Source organism: Triticum dicoccoides, chromosome 1B (genome assembly GCF_002162155.2).
Source record: "Triticum dicoccoides isolate Atlit2015 ecotype Zavitan chromosome 1B, WEW_v2.0, whole genome shotgun sequence".
NCBI classification, from domain to species: Eukaryota; Viridiplantae; Streptophyta; class Magnoliopsida; order Poales; family Poaceae; genus Triticum; species Triticum dicoccoides.
Window position 1 is genome coordinate 118,583,367 of NC_041381.1, and position 6,147 is coordinate 118,589,513.

Genomic DNA, 6,147 nt, shown 5'->3' on the forward strand with positions numbered 1-6,147 from the left:
TACAGATCTGCTATCTAACCTATGAAACAACACCATTTCATGGGCCACTGAATGAACAAGTGTTGGGAGAGGCACATAACTGCTTGCATCTTAGAAGGTTTGATTTTGAAAACCTAATGTTTGACTATAAGAATGGTACACATACACTTGTCTGATAGTTTGCACAAAATCTTTGAAAATCAAGCAGAACTGAAAACACCTCGATATGTCACATGCTATAGTTCTTATACGCAGCAATACTTTCTTCTTAATGAATGCAGGAATCATATCGACCTATGATTGTGCACATCATGCTTATTTTCTGCATTCAATTTTGATGTACGCAACCATTTCTATACTGATTTCCAAAGAGTCATTTTACAGTCCATCCAGACGATATGGACCGTCCGTCGGAGCGAATTCGATGGTCCAGATATGATGCAATACGCTGATGCCACGTGTATTATATCAGACCCCGAGGGGCATTTTTGGGAGAAAAAATTATTTGGAACTGATCAAATTTCCCCTCCCAAATATTTCGAGGGTATTCTCGGTACGAATTTCAGGGCTATTTTTGGTTTGATTTGTATCCCGTTCGCTAGGGTTTATTCCTCACCGCCACTAGGGTTTTAATCCTCGCCGACAGGATCTAGTCGCTCGTCGCGACCCCTCCCTCCCTCCTCGCCGGCAGGATCTAGCCACGCGTCACGGCCCCTCCCTCCCTCCACCCCACTCCCTTGTGATCTCGCACCACCTTTTCAATGAAGAACACGACAGGAGGCGCACTACCCTCCCCGCGGCATCCGCCGGGGAAGATTCAACGCCATCCCACCTCCCAGTCCTCCATGCGGGTGCCTATAGCCACATGGTTATAGGCAACCTCTTTCCCACACCCCAATTGGTTGTTTGCATCCTCTACATCACCTCTCCGCCATGGCTACAACTTTGATCTGGCCATGCATAGTGTCCGATGGCAAGGTGGTTGGGTATGGATCATGTTTTGTGGGGCTAGATGAAGCCGGCCTCCGGCCTCGACGGCCATCCCCATTCGTCCAGCCCCGACCGCAAGATCTATGAACATTCAATCGTTGCATTCATACACTTATGCATTTCATTCAACATGTATTCTTTCAATTTGGCTGATAGGTGAGATTTGGAGATCAATAGAGATGATAGGCTATTAATTTTGGAATGTACTATAAACAATTCATAGCTTATGTTGCTCAATATTTATGATGCTCGCTTCTTCTTGTGCAATTACTGGACTAGGATCAACAGACTTGGCATGTGCTTTATAAGAAAAATTAGATTCACATGGGATATCCACCTTTTGAAGATTGGTGTTAATTCTTATTATGTTGTTTTAGCCTTGTTAAAGGGAGAGTAATGATCCTCGCAAAAAGCAGAGAGAAAGGAATGAGCATTCGATTCTTCCATATGTTGCATTTCATTCTTCTGTGTTTAGTTATGTCCAACATTTGTTACATGCACACACTTGACAAGGTTAGTGCAAGTAGTAATTTTTCCTCTATTTCGCAGGGCTATGATATAACATGCTATGTGATTCCCTAAGGCAGGATGGATGTACCATGGCCAGACCATTGTGCTCCTGAAGGGGATCCCTTCAATTCAGCGTTGCAGCACCTGCAGAGGCCCCTTATGGTACATGCTTTACTCTTGTTGTCCTATGCTCTCTTTTATTGGCTTTGCGGCCTACCTACAAGATATTGACCGTGCCTTTTTTGGGATAGCTGGGATTGCGTGTTGAATCATGCAGTATTTTTTCTTCTGTTGTGAGGCTATGCTCATGCTCGTACCTTTTTCTCTCGTATGAAAATAGACATATCATAATCCATTATTCTTCTAGGGTTGCCCGTGCACTGTAATTGGTCTGAACCTTGCCCAGGCACTATTACTATCACATGGTAGTAAAAAGAAAATATAGATTTCTACGAGATCCCGTAGAGACCAAATTTACTTCAAGCAAAGTATTGTAACCAATATTATTGAAGTTTTACAACTTGATTCATGCACAATGGACTAAGAACACAACTAGGAAACCTTCTTTGGGACTAAAAGTCAACCACATCCTACTCTATCGCTTTATGGCCAAGTGTACACTCCACATGTAAGAATGAACCACACTGCTAGACTAACTGCTTGCATCTTCGTCGTCTTCAACCGCAGTTGCATCCGATAGCCTAGCATGGTACTGCTTGAACCTATTCTTGTATTTCATTTTGTTGTAGGGTGAATCGACAAGCACAACAGGTAGCTCTCTTCTGAATTTCTTGATGTAGGCCTGCATGCAAGGATATGTTAGTATCGTTCCATAAGTTTTAGAAAATGACATAATTTTCGGTGTTACTCTACGTACTTCGTCATATTGCAACCTCAGTTTTACTCCCGTAAATAATTTGATGTTCTTCAGCATGTACATTGCACAACATGAACTGCAACATTTTATGTTGTTAGATCAGCATTTTAGATATTAACAATCTAAAACAAAAACAAAAGCTAATATTTTTGACTGACGCCTCATCGGCTTTTGGCACACTAATGTTCCGTACTGTCCATTACATCACATTAATGTCTTCCCATGCATTGCTTTCTATCCCATTGACTCGCCTCACTGCTCTCAGATGTGCTTCCATCCCACATACCTGCAAGCCCAATGGGATGATAAGTTGCCTATGACTAATACTTACATACGATGTTAAATCCTGTGTTATAATTAAATATGTTAAAATTCTCACCACGTTATTTACTTCTTTGGGTACCATACAGTGGAAAAGTGAATTAAGAACCTGAATCTCCTTCCTTCTGGGATTTACGACCACAAGTAACCAGTGGACATTTTGGCTGTTCGTAGATAGGAAAGCCTAGAGTGCACAGATAATTAGATCAACATGTATAGTAATAAAAAAATCTATTCTATGTCAGGTTAATATACCATATCATGTTTCAGGTAGCTGGTGCCTTGTGTTGTTCCAGGAATGCCCGCCAAAGCATCCTCGTAGCACTCCTCTATCCTACCATCTCTTTCAAGCTTAGCGACGCCGGCCACCCTCTCAATGTAAACCAGTTGGTCGTCCCTTGTGTCAATTGGTTCATCATGACGCATGAGCTGGATCATAGCATCAACCACCTATAACAATAATCAAGTTAATTGTGTTGTAAAAAAATGAAACTTCATAAACTAATTTGTGAAATATCTTACTTCATCACCCAACCATACGCCATCTTCAGATCCATCTTTTTGGGTGAGGCATTGCAAATGCTTCGATAGCACGACAATGTCATCAACTAAGACCATTTGTTTTTCATGATTTGTAGTGTTGATCAGTGATGCCACGAAATCCTGTCGAACCACATCTAGCTGGTCCCTCTGGGTTTCAGGAACTTCTAACATCTTTTTTAAGTTGCTAGAGCCGATTTTCCTCTTTTTGTTGTTTGTGTCCTCGGAATCATTTGTAGACTCTGATGGTCATTCTTAAAAAATTGCAATACCACACTTTTCTTTTCGCCCCCATGATTTGGTGGCGTCGATTCAACAACACTTACTTCTTGCTGCTTTCGAAAGGTTTCATCATGGCTGCCATCATCTGTGAAGGCACGGGGCTCTTCAGGCTCTAGCGATTCGGTAGCCTTCACAGAGTGTTGCTTACTCCGTCTGTTGAACGGATTCTGTCATACGAAATAAAGCGCGTGTTAGCCTTTAGTAGATTCTTGCTCAATTATAGGTAAAATGTGCATCACCTGGAAATCTTCAAGGCTTGTGGTGGCTTGGGAATGCATTTTCTTATCCAAACTAGGAGCAACCTGGATATCATCCACCTCTTTCAAAAGCTTATGAATACCACTGAGATCCTGTTTGATTTTTATTTCAACTCTTTCGAATGCTTCATCCTGTATGTGGAATATCACATGTTATTTCTGAAACGACAATGATTGTTTCATAATTAAGTTAACATGCATACGTCAAAATATTCCCCAAGGTTCTTCATTGGGGGCTCCATGTCATCATTTTTTATTCCCTGCTTCCAATGGTTCTTAGCAGCGACCTTCGTGACATCATTTTGTTTCCCCTGGTCAGAAGCCTGCTCAACATTCTCAACAGAGGCCTCCATTGGGTGTGAAGGTGCCCCGAGGTTATAAAGATGTATGTCCTCCACTCCTGGAAATATTTCATCGCGTTTTGTCTTTAAAAAATACATGTTAGTTTGGGGTGTTTTTATAGTAAACTAATTTAGAAAAAACCTTGTACACCTAAATTTCCAATTATACATACTAATCTCATAATTCTAGGCTCAAGTTCAATTCTTTGATGAGGTCCTCTGTGAGCTTGCCATTTGTACGGGTACACCTAAGGCACTCGTCCATTTTCTTTTCAAGGGTGCACATCCTATCGACTTGTTCTGCACCGGCCTCCCGCATGAGGGAGGCAACTTCTTGCAAATCAGTCAATACACGTCCGACGAGTACCTTAATCTGAGACTTTGAAACAGTTAGAATCATATAACTTCATACTAGTTGGAATGTTACAATATATATTTGTGCCTGATGTAACTCATTTACCTGAGTGCCAGTCTTTAGTTTGGCCAGCGTACCATCTCGTGCTGGAATAAAAGGCCTCATATGGTCCTCAACATACTGCAGTTTAGTGTCGTTAGTATGATTTAGAAAATATACATGTTACATAATCTAGGCAATGTGCTGATATTTTACCTCTCCAACTCCCAGATAATTATTCTGGATTATATTGTCAACCTTTTTTGCCTTCTCCTCGCTCTAGTTCTGGATCAGCGGCCTTAACCTTGATTCATATGAGATGTTAGAGTCCAATTGGTGCACTCCGAACTTCTCGTAGTACCATGTCTACATGAAAACAAAAGCAGTTTACAAATATTCTCGTACATTATGTAATGTATGTTAGGTAACTGAGAATTGTACTACTATGAATTACCTGTAGTAGTGGTAGATTCCCCTCTAGAATTGCCTCACCATTTATAAAATTCTTCACGCTATCCATAAGATAGTGAAGCGTTAGCTGTCCAAGATTTGTTCCCTTTATCGTCTCAACGTTTCTAACAATCCCAATATATTTGTTATCCACATACTCCTCTTTTGTCCGTCATACATATTTGCCTATGGTGTACAAGACAAATGGCCTGACAAAATTTGGTGCACTGTCGCCTTTCATCTTGGCTAGCAATCCTTTGAAAGTTATTTTGGTGTCATTATGGTCTTTCGGTTTCTTCCACAACTCCATATAATCATCAAGATTTGAAGGGACGTGCTTCTTCCCATGGCAGGGCATGCATGTTATATGCACTGCATCTTCTAGTGTGATCCTACATGGTCTCCCATTAATGATAAAGGCATCCTGCTCTGCATCACATGAATTAGCGATGGCCATGCACAGTACACGTCTAATTTTGATGCTAGGTGTCTTGAGAAGTCCACCCAGTCCTATCAACTAGATCTACATCCTTTGTTGTGTGTTTAATCCATTTATGAACTCCTCATATGGCGGCAAAGAAGCATCCTGGGATCAATGGATGTGCAAGTGTGATTAGATTCGGCATGGTATACAATTTAAACACTCATACAGGCGAATACAACTTATATATACCAACATAAAAATTGTGCTCTACGCTACTTCATGAGGTAATTTGTTTACAAGCATGCTGAGTTCCATGAATGTGCAAATACTATCATTAGATTCAGCTTGGTTACGTTTGAGTGGTCATATAAGGTAATCTCCATTGCAAGGCGCTTATCTGAAATAAAAGAAAGATTGGATAATAAAAAACTATCCAACCGTGGTCTCGTCAACTCTAGGCGCTAATCATGGTCAGTAGTATGGAGTTAAAACATGGGCCATTGATGCCTTCCATAACTCGTGCAGAAGGAAAAAAGAAGGCTAGCGCCCGCTGCACTAATTGGCATCGACAAGACCAGACGCTAAGATTTAGCCTGGAATTAATCAATGAACTGCCAATCTGGTAGGAAACAAATCCTAGCACCCTCCCTAACGCCCCCCAACTTAATTTGTTTAAAAACATGCCGAGTTACATGAATATGCAAACAACGAGTGGGGTTGCAGCAAGAGATCATGGGATCAAGATTGTGGCACGAAAAATAGCAGCGGCTGCAGTAGGCAAT